General features: G+C 35.5%; 1 protein-coding gene across 2 annotated transcripts in view; it reads left to right on the plus strand.

The window, feature by feature from the left end:
• The window catches only part of LOC123872448 (dorsal-ventral patterning protein Sog), a 136,749-nt gene that overhangs the window by 103,798 nt on the left and 14,613 nt on the right, over nucleotides 1-18,338 (plus strand). The gene's annotated exons all lie outside the window — the stretch shown is intronic.

An 18,338-nucleotide genomic window follows, 5' to 3' on the forward strand; every position in this document is an offset into this window, starting at 1 on the left:
GGGGATCTGACCAATCCACGCGGGCGAAGCTGCGGGCATCAGCTAGTAATAAATAACTTTTACAGGAAAAGTTCTTAGAGGCATATAATAATTGATAAAATACCTTATTTACAAGCATCTATACCTACATTGCAGTTTAATGTTTAAAAAAAAATTAAAGATGACCGCGCGGCTTTTTTCCTACTTATTGAAGAAGCATCAGTTTGGTATCTTAATTAAAATCAGCCGGCAAGTTAAAACCACTTGAAAATATGTAGTCTTTATAATTTTCTTAAAATAGTACCAGGAAAGCATAATGTACATAGAGGTCAGGGACAGGGATCTACAACCTTTGGTATCTTGCGCTCATGGTCAGACTGGCGCCAGCGGTTGGGCGCCACATGGCCCCTTCACAACGATCACCATTCATAACCCATCCACGAATCGCAGTTTGATCTTCATTATTGTAAATGTGATTGATATTTTGTTCATGCCAAGATCAAGGTTGACTATCAATGTAAAGCTAAGAACACATCATAGTCTACCGTCTACGGAATACGGATATTCCCGCGATGAAAGCAAATTGTGCAAGGGTCTACTTCGACTACAATTTTGTACCCAGTTTATATATTCTTATTATACTTTTAAAGTATTTGGTTTCATATTGCAACATCAATATTATACAGAAGACATACAACTAAACAACATGTTTGTCCAGAAAATGTAATGTTTTTCTCTAAAATGTCTGAGAATAATTTATCCGACCGGGATATATCTACGTGTTTCTAAGAAGTAGCGGCTAACTCAATTACGTATTCCAGGCTGAACTGCACTTATAGTATTCTAGTAAGTGTCGAGAGTTGAAACAGCAACAATTAGGGCTGCCACATAATTGCGTTTATTGCAATTAAATTAAAGAAAAGGACTTTCTTTTACTTTACCTATTTATTTCATTACCAATGAACCAAGTTTAGTTTACATTATCCTCCAATATTTAAAAAAACCGGCCATAGTTAAAACAGGGGCTTCTTTAGGGGACCATTCACCATTCAGATGACATGTGTCATATTCAACTCTTATGCAATGCATTTAGGTTGAATACGACACATGTCGTTTGAATTGTTCCCTAAAGAAGCCCCTATCTCGAATTTGAATACCAGTGTTAGTCTTTAAAATATCTGGGATGTTTGCAACCCTAATGAGTAATGACACGTCGTGACCGTAGGTTCCTCAAACTAAAATTATTACAAAGCGAAATTGTTGTGTCGTGCGCCATTAATGTTTAATTGATAAAGGGAAGTCATGTTTATCTCGTAAATCGTACGGCTTTACCTTAAAACCATATTTTCTTTACGATTTGCATGATATTAAATTAAATGTTTAAATAATCTGCTATGATGTCACCTCGCTTTATACTTACATTTCGAAGGATTTATTGTGACACAAAAACTGCACATCTAATTTTCACTAATAGGTATAATTTATTAAAATATCGATAGTTTTAAATGTTTAATACCTATTTTAAAGCGCAAGTAAAAATGTTACCAATATCTGGAATAAATCCTTTACCTCCAAATAAAGCTGAAAATTATTGTGAGCTTTCTTATAGAGTTTTTGAAAATCAGTACCGTTCTCGAATTGATAAACGTTTTTAGAACTAACGCGACTACAGTACCCTACCTTATGTATATTCTGCTACGCCAAAGATATTTGGATTTCTATGTGCTACGCACTTGACCAGTTACTTTCGTTTCGTATGATCCAACAAAATCCATATTACGAGAACAATCAATGTCTGAGCTCACCCGATTAAAGAATACAACGAATCGTTTTGTTCTGTAGGCAGAATAGGCAATAGATAGACGCAATGAGACGTCGCACCGCGAAACAATAGCGTTATTAGTGTTTGCATTGTAATAGCCGGCTTGACTCGGCGGCCTGTTTAATCTATGACCTTTCGCAATTTGGACCATTCGGTCTGTGTTATTTTTCTGTATAAATTATTATTTGTTTGAATGCATACCTACTTAAGTCGATAGTGTTTGAATAAAACTGTGGTTTGAAATGAGAGTAGGTATGTAGAAATAAGTAGATACCTACTTAGTCGATAGATTTATCTATATCATATCGATTAGGATTGCTATACCAATATAAGTATCAATAAATTACTATCTTGCAGAAATCTGCTTTGACAAATCACTTGAATGTAGTATAGAAGTAGCAGGATTTTGGTTCCTTGTAAATCACTCGCAAGTTGCACCATACTCTTACTGTTAAGTACTCGCGACCATCGATGTCTCGTAGCAAATTAATTTCTGCAAGAAATCTTGCAGTACACAAAGAAATTCTGAAAACATTTTTTTGTAAAACTATGAAAAGCAAAATGAAACTATGAAAAGCATTAAGTATCTTTTGTTCAGCATGGTACATTTACGGAATGTGTACGGAATGTGTAAACATGGTAGGTACAGAATTTTTACAAACCTAAATCCACGCGGACGAAGTCGCGGGCATTATAAATTAACAACCAGTTCATTTTTCAACATGAAAGTAAAGTGTATTTAATAATAATTTGCACGTTATTTTTAACGAGCATTGCTCTTATCACCGCGGTCGTAATCGTCAAATGTCAATAACGCAGGTAACGTGTTCAATTGACATTTCACGATTGCGAAAGATTTGTGATATCGCCATAAACCTTGCTATTAACTACACGGTATTTGAAATCTATTGATAAACTAGTTAATTCACCTCGGCTTAGCATTGTTTTCTAGTAACTTTAACTATTTACCCAGCGCATTCCACTGAAAATCTCAGATGAGATGATTTTTTCCGACTTCGTTCACATTATCATCGTACCAGTAGCTTATTTTTGCAAAATGTTCATAAATTATACCCTAATCAATTAATAACCTCATAAAAATTCCTTCTTTATATTGATGAAAACAGTATGAAAACTACTGTATGTAGTTTCTGCTATTAACCCGAACAAAAACAAAAAAAAAATTTTACTCGACAATTATCCATGGTTAGTAAGCTCGTATAAAAATGAAATAACATCCATGAATATGTTTTGAAATGTGCAAACTTTTTGGTCGGTAGATCATAAAGACAGTTGAAGCAGAGAATATACTAAATGGCGCGAGCGCAATTAAATTTCATGTCTGGCATTATATTTAAGTTTCCTGTATAACTGTAAGTCGATGGTAGTTCGTGTACTGGCATGAAAAACTTTCACAATATCACATTTTATGAGTTCTGCATTTAGAAGTTAGTCGTGCGCCCGGAAATTTGAATTTTTGCATTATAAACTTACCCGAATATGATTCGATGTTGAGGTAAATATTATTGTATGTGTTCATCAATCGATAGACAAAGTCAAAGTCATTTATTCAAATTTAGTTAACTTAAAACTAAAGCTACGAGGGTTCCAAACGCGCCCAAGTCTGTGAAGAGCCCACAACAAACTCAGCCGGGTATTTTTTTTTTATATCACCACTTTACAAAATAGTACTTATAGGACATAGGTCTCTTATAGGAGCTTTCACAGGCCACGGTCTTGCCCTGCCTGAAAGATGGATGTTTGCTGCTGGAGATATTCCCTTATAGGGACTTCCAAAGGTCACGAATTTGCGCTGCCTGAGTCCAGTACTTAGCTCCCTGCGACTCGTTTAATGTCTTTCTAAATAGGTACCATGAAAAAAAAAAATAGATAGTAACTATCGCAATAGAACTATTTTAAATGTCATGGTGACTTATATAATAAATATGCATAAATAAAAAATAATATAAAAATTCAGTCAATTACCACAATATTAAAAAAAAGTGTTCAAAGATTTAAATGCAACAACATTGCGCTTTAATATCTTTTAAGTTTACGCTCATTTTACAGTGTATGCATTAATTTTAATTTTAATTCGAATTTCACACTTTTTAAGGTCAGTAAATTAACGCTGGCACGTAATTGAGCGTTTTTTTGCGAAATGCAACTTGCACCTTAATGGCACCTTGTAAAGAACACTCGCTAAGTAGTTTAATTTATTTACGACCAGCCATAAAATAATTTTATTGTATTTAATTGAAGTTTCAAAAGTTTGGCGGCACGAGATTTTATAGAGAATTTTGAATAGCTATGGATAGGTAGTCGAGTATATTTTTTTAAATTTCCAATTTCCATTTATTTATTTTTAACAAAAAAAATGAATGTTTACAATTATATACCTAACTCGTTAAATATGCTTTTTTAAACTGTGATCTCATATTGGATAAAAAAGTGCTTAGACACTGGTACTAAGGTAACCTAACCTTACCATCTATTCTAGTTAATATTATAGATATCGTTTTAATCATTAGGGTGTGTCTACCCGTTTTCTTACATTTTCGGGATTAATATTAATTTTAAGATATTTCTACAAGGAATTGGGCACTACTCAATGATGTTAGCCGTAGTTGCATCACATGAGTAGAATGATTGTATTTAGCAACTAGCTGCAGATGCCCGCAGCTTCGCCCGCGTGAATTGGTCAGATCCCCTGCAGCATCAGGATTGAGGAGATGGACTCCAAATTTTTTATGAAACAATGTCGCAAAGTTCCTCTATCGATTAAAAAAGAAATGACGCAAATCGGTTCAGAAATCTCGGAGATTTCGGTGTACATAGGTAGAAAAACACAACTCCCTTTTTGAAAGTCGGTTAAAAAAGTAGCCTATGTTACTCCCTGGTCAATTCTCTACTTGTCTGTGAAAATCCCGTCAAAATCGGTTCAGCCGTTCCCAAGATTAGCTTTTCAAACAGACAGACAGACAGACAGACAGACAAAAATTTTAAAAACGTGTGATTCAGTTACAGTATCGTTCAAATAACCATATGACCTTAATATGCGGTAGTTATTTCGAAATTACAGACAGACACTCCAATTTTATTTATTAGGTATAGATTACTTACGAATATTCATACGGTCTATTTCAGGATGAGTAGGTACCTACATAATGCCTGCTCGTACCTGTGTGCGGTTTTATTGAAATGTTAATTTATTAGTTTGATCACCAGATTCAAGTACAAGTATTATTATTTACAGAAGTCATCATATTCTTAGAATAATGTGAACTAATAATGGTAGAAGACATAAAATCAATAATATTAATTAAACATCGGATCGTGTGGAAATAACATGTAATAAATTGATTGGTCATACATCAACGATGGGTTTTAATAGTTAGTATCTGAATAGGTATTTAATTTCAATTAGAACTCCGGAATGTTCGGAATAAAGTCTTACCTACTTTATTGAAATCCTACTAATAATGCGAAAGCGTGTTTATTTTTTGGTTTGTCCTTCAATGACACCATAACGAGCAACGGATTGACATGACTTTTGCATGGATATAATATTATGTAGTTAAAGGCTACTTTTTATCCCAGAAAATCAGAAAGTTCCCATAGGATTAGAAAAAAACTAAACCTACGCGGACGAAAAGCTTAAGTATACAATTAACTTTAACCTAATCTTTTATATTAATCGCAAATATGTTTTATTAACTAAGTACTTATTTGGTTAGGTTAGACACTTTACCTTAATTTGAAATAAAGTTATCAGAAGTTGGCCGGACCCAACCTATCTAGATTTGATACCTAGTTACAGTCAAACGGAAACAAAATTATTATTTATTTCTACTCACTTCTGTCTACGTAAAATTATTAAGTTGAACTTGGTAGTTGATCAAGTCAGAAGTCTCTGCAATAAACATAAGGTTATCAGTCACTTATCAGACATCATTAATTTATATAGTTAAAGGTAAATAGGTTTTTATTTATTTAGGTTTCGAATGATTAAAAGCTAAACATCATTCATTGATTTTACCCTATTAGTCAATATTTGTTTACTAAATTGAGTTAAACATTGGCGGAACGACATTGTTTGCTTTGTGGAGTTGCACACAAAAAGGAAAAGCAGCACGTGAGCATTTAAGGCGCAGACACATTAATTAATTATTATTATTGAAATAGGTACTTAAATAAATAAAATAAAAATATTTTTTGTTCAATTCAACTGTTCCAAGTATTTTTGAATCGTGCATCTACCACTGGTTTGGTATGCCTTTCCTATAAACCACATATATAAAATTCCAGATACATTTAAAAAGAGAATACAAATTCATGTGCTCACGTTTTTAACACAGACTACACAGATACGGGCGCGTTGTTAATGGACCTTTAACTAAAACGACACTTACGAAAGTGCTCCAAAAAATGGTGTTGTCAGTCTATGGAAACCGTAGACTGCATAGTCTGGTAACCTGGTATGACCATTTAGAGTTTAGACTTTAGACTTTAGACGGACGGTCTGCATTTAATTTTTGGACTGCAGAAAACCAGCTCCAAAATTGCAGTTGGGGTGCAGTTTTACTGCAGTTAACATAACTGTATCGCAACTGATCAGTTGTGGTAAATGTTTATGAAAAGATGTGTAACTAAAACTTTGTAATTTGCTCTTATGAAAAGCTTCGTTCGTTACTCTATTTTCCTAAGAGTGAATGCTCTACCTACATTGCACATTCCTTAAAAAATACTTAATGAAAAGTTTTTTTTCCTTATGCGTGTTTGCGTGGTCTACAATTTCACAGATACAATAATATAAACGATACTCGAATTCACAAACGCATTGGTAATTCTAGATATACTTACTCAAAGTGGACTTGTGTATTCAGAACGAATCGCCTTTGATCTGACGGCGCGTCCTCGCTGTTCGATCATGCCAACCACCAGACAAATGTAGCAAATCACAATACCGTTCACAGGAAATTATTCTCTAGTTGTTTAGGTTTAGATGCTTAAGTTGTGTACTAGATTATGTTGTACGTCGACCTTTCAGGTGGAGTGTCCGTAATTTGATATGTCACTCGCCAATAGCCCTCGTTCACACCATTTCATATACCTACCATGTGAAAGGCAATTAATTCTTATTTGTATTGCTGTTTGGATTTCAGCAGAATTCACCTAATCAGAAGGAACATAAAACGATGTGACGATTAACGAGGACGAGGTTTCAGTAGAGTTTACAGGTTTTATTTGGTTGTGACTTGTGGTAGAGTATGCATGCTGGCTTAGATAGCAAAACAAAGTTAGGAGGACATTTACATATCAGGCTCCATGAAAAAAAAAGTGTTTAAAAAAATTAGAATAGGACCGCAAACTGATCTGAAAGAACCTCACAGCTAAAAGCTTTTTGATGTTCTAAAAAGGAATAAATAAATAAATAAATAAAATTCTGTCTTTACTCTGTTCGTTACCTATGCGTTCACGTATCTGTTTGTTAAGGGCACTCGTAGGTTTACAATAATAATTAGTTTTACGTTATTCATTACTACCATTATATCAAGTATCTTACATATTCAACAGTTGACAATCAAAAAGTTTACAATGGTACCTACCTGCCCTACTTCTTTGAATATACTTTATTGTTCATCCGATTGTGTTGAAACTTTGTACATTTATTTTTGGGACTTGCGAAAAGGTTTTTGACATATTAATATCCTCAACGTAACTATCGTTACTTCTGCAGCTCGATACTTTCACAGGCCCGCTATTTAATGAAATTTGTGGTTCTTTTATTTTTACGCTCGGAAATCGTTATAGAAAACCTCGGAAGATATGGTTAAATCCGTTTTAACCCTTCGCAATCGCATGTGGCCGACTCTCAAGTTACCAACACAAACAATCTGTCAATGTTTGCTCACCATTTGCTCAGCTAAAACAGCAAACACGATTTCACGTGTTGCAGCCACGTTGCATCTTAAAATTATGAATTATGTAAAACTATGATTTGTTTGTGTTCTTTGCACGTGGCACTTGGATACGTTAATGAGTAATTGTTTAGGGACTTCGTTTATAAATATTTATGGCTGCCTCATTTGTACAAAGCCTCAGTTTCGATATTTACTGAAGAGTCTTCTTAGGGTAGCACGCACTGCGAAATTTCACTGCGCGATTTTTCACCCAGAATTCTTTAACATGTAAATTTTATGAAAGCTATTCACGCATATTTTTTCGCAAGTGTGTGTGGCTCACTGATCTCTACACTGATCTCTAAAACGTCCAGGCTTCGACGTCACTGGCAGACGTCAAATGTTCCTACATTTGACGATAGGTAGCCTACGAATCGCCTATTTTTCTTCGATTTCACGTTACCCATAACCTAATATTTGACATATCGTCGATTCAGAATCAATCCAAGAGTTCCCTTACTCTAGTTTGCTCTACCTCTACTCTCTAAGATCATTTAAAACTAGGTCTAAATTTTAATTCCCGGTACGATCGGTGGGACGCTTAGAATCGGCACAAAAAATAACTGTAATTTAGTGCACACGTCTTCCAGTTTTCATAAGTCCATTTCAGTAGTGCGGTTTCGAACAGTTTCCATAAATGTCACAGAATTCTGCTGAAATAATCACGCGGTGATACTTCACAGTGTGGGCTTAGCCTAATAAGAGTTAAATAATGTGCCTAAGTGGCTGTCTCCAGTCCAGCTACATTGTTCGATGTTTATAATATAGAAACATTATGTTGTAGGTAATAACTGACCCTGCCCAATTTTGGATTGAATTTTGGGAAATCTTAAGTTTCTAGACACTGGGTCTGGGTCAATATTTGAGCTAGGTATATGCGTTGAAAATTTCAGTCAGTTTATCTATTTAGGTAGATGTAGATTAATCCTGAAGGAGGTAAATACCTACTTGTTAAAATATTCTAGGAAATAAAACTTACAGCCACGTCCTAAATAGGTAGGTAAATAGGTACCTATGCACTTTTTTTAGGTAGGCATGTTATTACGTAAACCACGGAACAGTAGCTGTCATTGATAAATGATATTTATTTGGATAAAGATAAAGAGAATCCGTTGTCAATAATTTAATACCTACGAATTTCAAAGGTCGATAACCTCGATATGTACGAATGACACTATTCTTCGATTAGCTCGCTTAATTATATCCTGGAATAATACACGTGTATCGATATCGTTATAGTAAACTAGCTGATGCCGCGACTTCGTCCGCTTTGATTTAGGTATTTAAAAATTCCTTGGAATCTTTTTGAGTTTTCCGAGATAAAAAGTAGCCTGTGTTACATCCATGTCTTTAACAATATCCATGCAAAAAATCAGGTCAATCCTTTTTTTTATTGCGACGTGATTGAATCACAAACCAACAAACAAACACACTTTCGTTTTAATTAGGTACCTACTTGGTTTATATCTCGGAAAATAAAAGAATTTTCACTGAATTTTTAAAACTTACACCAACGCGGATGAAGTCGCGGACATCAGCTAGTAAAGATAAATTCATGAGCTCCAGGCGCCAACATGACGCGGACGGAGAAGGGTTGTTTGGAGCATGTAGGCGTTAAATGCAAATCGCTTGCGTTTCACCGCGGGACAATGCCGCCGAAGTGTTGCCCGTCTTGTAAACAGCGCGGAGTTGGTTTGTTGTTCTACTTTTTTGGTTAAGTGCTACTCCGTAAACGGACGCGCATAGGCCGCCGCAGAAATACCGCGGGCGGTACAATGCCTCGTTCCGCGCGGCCCTACATGGAAAACGCGGTGTTAATGCAACGATTCACGGTTGTAGGATATTACCAAAGTATTTTGCATCCATCCATTTTAGTTAGCGGTGAAATTCGCAGTTTTGGTGTTGTGTAAACTTGGCATGCACTCGGGTGGGCGGATGCCAATTTTTTTGGTTTTTTTCTTATGCAAAAAGCGACCTATTTTTCACGTAACATTACGTGAACTCATGCAATTCGCGGTAAGCATGAATATAGATCGCGCGGAAACATTAACATCGAAACATCAAGAGAATGTCGGGATGAAATTATATTTTATGGGAACGGAGTATGGACATTGAATCGGAGCCAACTCTCGTTGCAGTCACATAGCGCGACAGAAATGCGGGTGTGTGGCTATGTTGCCGACTATAAAAACTAAAAGTTGCTCGAGTGTCAGTTGCTCAAAATCTGACTTAGTGAAAATGGAAATAAATTAATCTAAAATATTTATTGCTTACATAGGCACTAACTTCTAGTGTCCGATCGAATGTCAATTTCTGGCCGTAGCAGCCGCCGAAGCAATCGCCTCAACACCACCTTCGGCCGAAGCCGAAGCCAAGCCGTAGATTTATAAATAACTCTAAGAAATTCAGTTCAAGATTGGCTAAAAGTTAACAATTTTTTAAAAGTTTATATGGACTGCAAGTTGTTGAAGGTACCTACTCGTTAAAAATAATAACGCTTTGAAATAATGTCATTTATAATTTAATAAATAATTAATCTGAATTCCGAACCGGCGCGCGCGGCGCGGCGGTGGGGGTGATGGTAGAGTCGAGTCACACGCGTACCATAAGAAACTGTTGATACTTAAATAAATTTTAATTGCTCGTTCAATTTCAGTGCTTACTAGAAACCTTCAGCTTCCGTCAAAATATCGGTCTATTTTGGCCAAACCCAAAGTTTTGACCGAAGACAGTTTTTTTGGCTGAAGGTGTCCGAAGCCAAATAAATAAATAAATAAATGAATGCTAATGATTACTTACATTAGCATTGAACATTTTTAGAACAATTCTCTTATTTAAACTCTCAGTTTGGGTTTTGCTTTTTTTCCTCACTAAACTTACTGTACAAAAAACAAAATAGTTAAGTTGGCAACACATCGTCGGCGTGTGACGAGCCTCTCGATTCGCGACAACAATACGACCGCACCTTGTGCTATTTAAACATTCTTTGTCACAATCAATGCGAATATAACCTATAAATTAGCGCAGAACCGCTTATGAACACGTCTCAACCATTCAGCACTAGCATTAACCAATACATACTTACCAATTATAAAAAGAAAAGTTTTGATTCATTCACTGACTGACTCATCAACGCCTAAAGCCTTGGAGAAATAAGGCTGAAATTTTGCACATACAATAAATCCTGATTTTTTCTAATTCTCACTGGAATAAACTGGAATAAACTGGGAATAAAAAGTATTTATAGTTTCGTCGCGCAAAACAATAGGTAGCCATTACTCCCTAGCCTTCTTACCATTATAATTCACCGCCACCACTTTCTTCTTATTATTGAAATTGTTTGTTGGTTTGTCTTTCTTTTATGATTTTTGAAAGTGACATAGGCTATCTATCCGGAAAAGGGTTTCTTACAAAGTAGGTAATCTAAATCTACGAAGTTCTATCTAGATAGAGATATATCGAGAATTTATCGGAGTTTCAGAAAAAAGCGAGCAAAGATATATTAAAAAATTCTCATTCTGATTCCAAGTTATTCATCGCATTTGAAAATGGACACGACTTTATAGGTGGACCGGATGATATTACTCCTATTGTTTCATCTGTAGGTACTCGTACATCTATCTGCCAATTAGACTTTGTTCTCTATATCGAACACGTATGGATTTTGAACTATCTCTATAATAACGAATGTGATGATTGGTATGCTTGCGTGTAACTTATGATTCTTAATATGTAATAAATAAAGATACATTTAGATATCTTTATTCACCTCTTTTCACACGATAGATACTTTTAACGTTGAGCAACCACCGAGTTTCTTGCTGGTCCTCTTCGAAAGGACATTCAAAACCAATCTGTGGTAGATTCACTTGACGATTCAAAAGCACTTTTAAAAGTTTATTTGAATAAAAAATAAATATTTCTATTTTTTTTCGACAGAGATTTGATCGCTTTTCAAAGCTTCTGTGTAGAACTAGAATCTGTCTGATCTTACCTCTTTTGAAACTATGCGGTGACTCGTTTTACTCTTCAGTAATATCTCTGAGCTTCAGAGATACTATGAATATACCTACTTACCTACATTCGATAGGCTGTGATCGACTGTGAGCATACCATGCTCACAGTCGCCAAAATACGAAATAGTCGCAAGGATGTGCGACTAGGATGCAATCGATCTGCACAGCATATAATTTTCTTTTCTACTCCTTGTTGATTGATTCGTAATTTTATTTTTGCCAATCCTATCAAAGCCAAGTGCACTATATTATTTATTATTATCTATCTGGTATTTCTGCAAAAAAAGTTTGATTGAAAGTCAAAAGATTGAGTGATAAATAATTGGTAATAAATAGAATAAAACAACAGTATCAACGTTATCTCGAGTTTATTTGAACCGCATGTAGGTTAGCAGTTAATTGGGTCGAGTGTACGCATCGATGAAGTTTAATTGATTGTTTTACGTAAGCAAGTATATAAATATTGTTGAGATCATTTTTAATACACGTTCAATTCACACCTACATAACATGATAATAAACAAATACTTACTAAAAAAATTAAAACACGACTGCCATGCCCAAAATGAAACAAGTGTAAATTAAAAATTTATAACACCCCCGACGATCCAAAGTATCTGAGTTTTCCAAAACATCATTTTCAAATAAATAATTATGTATTTAGGCAACGTCCATCTTGACAGCTTGACATTTGTCAATTGACATAATATTATGAACCTGACGATGAACGGTTATCTAACCTTCTTTTCTACAAGAAAACTAGAAAAGAGCTGATAACTCTTAAACGGCTGAACCAATTTTTTTAGATTATAGCTAAGAACACTCTCGATCAAGCCACCTTTCAAACAAAAAAAACTAAATTAAAATCGGTTCATTCGTTTAGGCGCTACGATGCCACAGACAGATACACAGATACACAGACACACAGATACACAGATACATACGTCAAACTTATAACACCCCTCTTTTTGGGTCGGGGGTTAAAAAGAGCCTTTTTCACTTTTGAAAATGGCGCCATACAGCCGCCATTATTGGATTTTTTTTCACTCGGAATGATGCATGATGATGTAAGGATCCTAACAATACTCCATACATCGATATCTGTTAAGGCAATTATAAGTTATAGTGGAATTAACAAACTCACATAGTACAAACACCTGAAAAAATCTCTCTCTTTTTTTGGGCAGTATAGTAATAGGAATTTAATCAACATATCTACTGCCCATCCGAAGCCTTGAAGAGCGCTTCATGCTGGCAAAAATGCTTAGCCTTCCACTTTTGTTGATTTAAGTAGGTACATTTATTTTCATCCGAAATTAAGAAACTTTTGAGGATAATTTGACTTCGAATCGAAGCGCAAGGAAATTTACTTTTAAAATGGTTTATTTAAATCATGAATTAGCTTAAAACTCTGTAGTCATTCCATGCTCTGATTTATACTTGAATAGGTAAGCAAAAATATATTTTAGTACAGTACGTAAGAACAATTGAAATAAAATGAACCAGTTAACTGTCTTATTCCTCTGCCCATACCAAACTTATTGGGAACATTAGACAAGAAACTACAGTTCTTATGTGCAAACATTCTTTAGATTTTCTTAAAAAAATAATTTTATGAAAATTTGGCATGGTCGTTTCCGGCAAGTAGACGAGACGCCCGCGTCATAAGATAACGCACGGTCATTTGTTCAGAATAGTACTGCTCTGAAATATCGTTTCACTCACGGAGGTCAAGGCATCGTGATGAATTCACTTCGCGTAATCACCTTGGCCTTGCTTTTTAGTAGATAAATCTTTTCCACTAAAAAAACAATTATCCTAGTAAAATATCGCCTACCTACCTAGCGTTGCTCTCACGGAAACCTAAATCTTTTTACATTTTTCTATTTTCTAAGATATTTTTCCGGAATAATAGGAACCCTATGTCTTGAGGTTATTTTATAGATACTTTATAGTCAAATGATCAGTACTTACCCAATAATATATCGGAACGTTACTTGTGTTTTGTAGGCTAAAACCAAAACATGCAATTACAAAGTACGAGTAGGTATTCGTTTCTGTGGTTAGTAATTATTATGCAAAATATAAGATAAAAACCAACAACTGCATAAGTTATCAATATTTTAGCGTAAATTATAACACTATTTACTTAAAGCCGTATTTATAATAGTTACCTACTTATCTTTTCATCTTAATTATGCTATGTGCTATACCTATCGAGAGGTAAGTAAAGTTATCAAGCACAAATTAATATGACCACAATTTTATTCAATGTTTTAATAGAATAATCTTGTATCGCAAGTATTCGTGCCATTTAACCTAATACTCACTTAAAAGGTTTATGAATATGCAGTCAACTTAGGAAGTACAACAGGTTGCGACGTATATAGTCCTCGGTTTTATGGTCAGAATCGGTTTTTCTTGGACTCCTATACGTACATTCTTTGCCTTATGTTCGACAAGTCAGCCCATATCGGTGACAAATTTGCTATTTAAGAAGTCTACACGGGTGCCAGAAAACATTGTTCATTTCTTTTTTCGACGATCGTGTTCTGCTTGTATGATTTCACGACGACCGTTAGGTGTCGCGACATCCTCAGTTCGTGTGAAAATTAATGCAAAACAGAATCTAAATGGGACTCGGAGATAGCGAATACGTACCTATATCGTAAAAGTCGACAGATGAGAAGTCGCCAGACGAGCTGCGAAGCGATTGATTGGAGATTGTGCTGAAATAGAGAACCTTTCCGAGAACTAGATAAATCATGTTACAGTTTTTGTTACGTCGTTCCTGTATGAATTATTGATAGTCGTAAGTGTCGTGTATACGCAGGCTATTCATGGTATCGGTCGTGAACGTTATCGTCAACGCGGCGCCTGGTTACATCACGCGATTGGAAAACTCGCCGCGTCGCATTCGGAGAGGCCTAAAAGACATTGCATTGCCAATTCGGAATCAACTATTTTTTCGATGACAGATTTCTGTTTTGATTAAGCTATCGTCTGTTATGACCAAATGGAAAATGTCCGTGACTTTGTTGACATACATTTCGATTTTTAGAAATTCCGTGAGAAGTCTTTGACGTTTTGTGGCAAAAATTAGCCTATCTCGATGGGATGCAAGTCAAGTCATGTCTATTACCTACCCTGTCAAAATCTGTTAAACGGATTGACCGTGAAAAGCTAGCACTTTCGAATTTATAATATTAGTATGGAATATGGATAATATGTCAGTTCAGTAAACTCATACAGGTATATGGACGTAGATTTTAAGTAGTATGGCTTTGAGCTATTTGTCTCTGTTAAAGTTCATGAACATTTCAAACCCCTAATCTGGCACTCTTCGATGCGAGAGATCGTTGCGCCAGCGATAAACACAAGTTTCCCGCGGCCCTAGTCGTTGCACGTCTCGGAATTCAAGGATACTTTCAAAAGTTTAAAACGTTGAAATGACGTTAATGAGCGAAGCCGCTAGGTGAGGCGCCTTGACATGAGCAGATTTTCTCTATCAGAAGTGTTAATGTGTGCGTACTGCGTAGATATGTATAAATATTCATCGCACACTCACACGCACAGTATGTGGCGCCTCGGATTGCTCTGTAGAGTCAAAGGTGCCCGACGTCGCCGGCATCTCAAATAGTAGGCAAATAAGCATCAGAGAGAAATGTGTAACGACACTGGTATATCAGAATTGTTCTTCAATAGGTATTCATTTAAGTTCCGTACACACTATTAATCTTTCATTGTTCTATCCTTATCCAAAGATATTTAACAAATAACAACTGTCACACCCCATAGAAAAAAAACCCAGACCCGTCAGAAACGAGACATAATGCCATTTTTTTGTTATTTATATAGAGTTAAATTCTATATTTTTTATATTCGAAATCAGTGGCTAACACCAAAATATTGCCTTATGTTTTTGTTCAGGCGTTACACAAAAAATGCAAAATACCTATTTATCTACAAAATTCGTAAATATATGTAACTAAATGACGATGTAATAGCTATGGGATGTATCTAGGCGGATGGATTATGTACTTTTTGGACTCCTAGTACAACAATCAACTTAAGATTCATTAAAAGTCCTTTTCCATGGCTAACCGGAAAAGTTCTTTAATCCACCCCTTTAGGTTTCATGATATTATCAAAATCATACAGTTTATTATCAGTTATTAACTGTATGATTTTGATAACATTCGGATCTGTAAAAAGTTCGTAGGTACTGACTAGAACTGTTCGAATGCGCCAAAAAGCATTATCCTCAATAGCATTCTATATCCTTCATAAAACCTGTCGTTCGAAAATCAGGCTGTTTTCGTCCTTTTTAACCCCCGACCCAAAAAGAGGGGTGTTATAAGTTTGACGTGTGTATCTGTGTATCTGTCTGTGGCATCGTAGCTTCTAAACTAATGAACAGATTTTAGTTTTTTTTTTTGTTTGAAAGGTGGCTTGATCGAGAGTGTTCTTAGCTATAATCCAAGAAAATCGGTTGAAAGCCATTTGAAAGTTATCAGCTCTTTTCTAGTTATTACTGTAACCTTCACTTGTCGGGGGTGTTATAAACTTTTAATTAACACTTTTTACCTTGTAACTCCTTTAATGTATTTATTTAGTTAAAGTTATTTGTATAATAGAAGTGGCACCAATGAATCGTAGTCTAAATCAGACGATCCAATAAGAGCAATGAGACTAATAAGAGTGATCGATCCTAGTTGTAATGTTTGCGGCTCTCCAATCCGTCTATTTCTTGCATTTGCATGTACTGTAGACTTACACGTCACCACGTTGGCGCCACTGGCCAATAAATTTAGGACTGTCTCGAGCATTAAATGAATTCCCGGATTGAATTATGAACGCTGGCGCCGAGTTGTACTAGATCATAATCTACCTATGGGGATATCAAGGCGTAAACAGGTCTGCTCATCGTAATGTTTACTAAGGTTACTTTGATATTGCTTGTTTAACACGTAACTAGTATATCAAACGCGATAGTGATAAGACGATTTATTGAACTCAGTAACTCGTAACATAGATGCTATTTAACCCCATTAACTTAGATGTTGTTTTTAAACATGGCAGATTTCTGCTTATATAGATATCTAATCGTCTTTTAATGGAATGGCTAGAAAGGGCTATCAGAGTGTCGAATAAGCATCCTAGTACCTACTGACACATTCTATTCTATCTTATTTCACATCGGATCTTATTGGCACACTTGAAACGGTTCCACCAAATCTTTGTCAAGGCAGCAATTGAATCCCATTAACTGAAAAATTTATATTCTTTTAGTTTTTGAGGCGAAAATTCGTACTGGCAGACAAACAGATCGTCAACAAAATCTTTTGATCTCGTTGTCAGTTTACGAGCAATATTTTTATTGCAAACTACATCCCGAGATACTTTTTTGAAATCAGCTTATCTTATTAAAAGTAAATTACTCCTTTGCTATTTATATCTTAAGACTGCCTCTTGTTGTTTTGGTTAGTGACCTAATTATAATGGTAAACTCTTTAAATTTTCATCACATCCATATTTTTATGATTGAGCAAAAAGCGGTGATATAGTCCAATTAAGTATAATATGAAAAAACCAGATAAGTGCGAGTCTGAGTCGCGCACCGAGGGTTCCGTTATACGTGGAAGTATACGTGAAATTATTTTGTTACTCTAATTACCTCGAACTGCATATGAAAGTTTGTAATTTTTTTTTGTGTGATATGATTACTAAGTAATTAACGGATTTTTCCCTTTTCTTGTACTACGAGATCTTGCTTCTTGCTTTTCATGATTTTGGGCCAACGAGAAGTACCCAACAGGCATTAATTTATTTGCGAGGGTTAAAATATGCGGCATAAATGACCATATTTTTTGATTGTGTTGACTTAAAAGCATGATTTTTTTGAGACTCCAAGGGACGTAGATCTAAGTATTTGATAGTGATTTCAATTTGATACCACTATACGTTTCTGTAAAAAAGTCTTGACAGATATGCAGACAGACAGACAGACAGATAGATGGACAATGATTTGCTAATCACGAAAGCAATACAAAAGACAATTGTAGACTTCGTCTGTGTTGGCGTTTGCTGACGCGGTGTCTTTTTGGAGTGTTTTTTTTTTTTGTTAAAAGTGGTCGGTTTTTGTGTTTTACTGATGTTTTGGTGGTGGAACTGACTGGAAAGCGCTCCAAGGGGGCGCCGCGCATGTGTCGGCGAGCGCCGGCACAGATGAAGTCCATACTTATATAGTTTTCCTAACTTGTAAATAAACCTAACATTGGCTAATCTGTGTAAAGCCAGACGAGAGAAAAAAAAGACAATTGTATCGACGTCGCCGTCTGGACGCCGATCATGTTCGTATAACACTTGATCCAATCAACCCGATTGGAGGGATCAGGGAGGTCTTGCGATACGGCCTCCCACCCGCGCACTACCTACTTACGATCAATTCATCGCACGACATGTTTTTATGAGCCATTGAATTGCACGGAGAAAGTGTTGATATACCTTTATATGTACATGTGAAATTGCTAATGCCTCCAGCTTCATATTTATCAAC

This window comes from Maniola jurtina, chromosome 15, assembly GCF_905333055.1.
Source record: "Maniola jurtina chromosome 15, ilManJurt1.1, whole genome shotgun sequence".
Taxonomy (NCBI): domain Eukaryota; kingdom Metazoa; phylum Arthropoda; class Insecta; order Lepidoptera; family Nymphalidae; genus Maniola; species Maniola jurtina.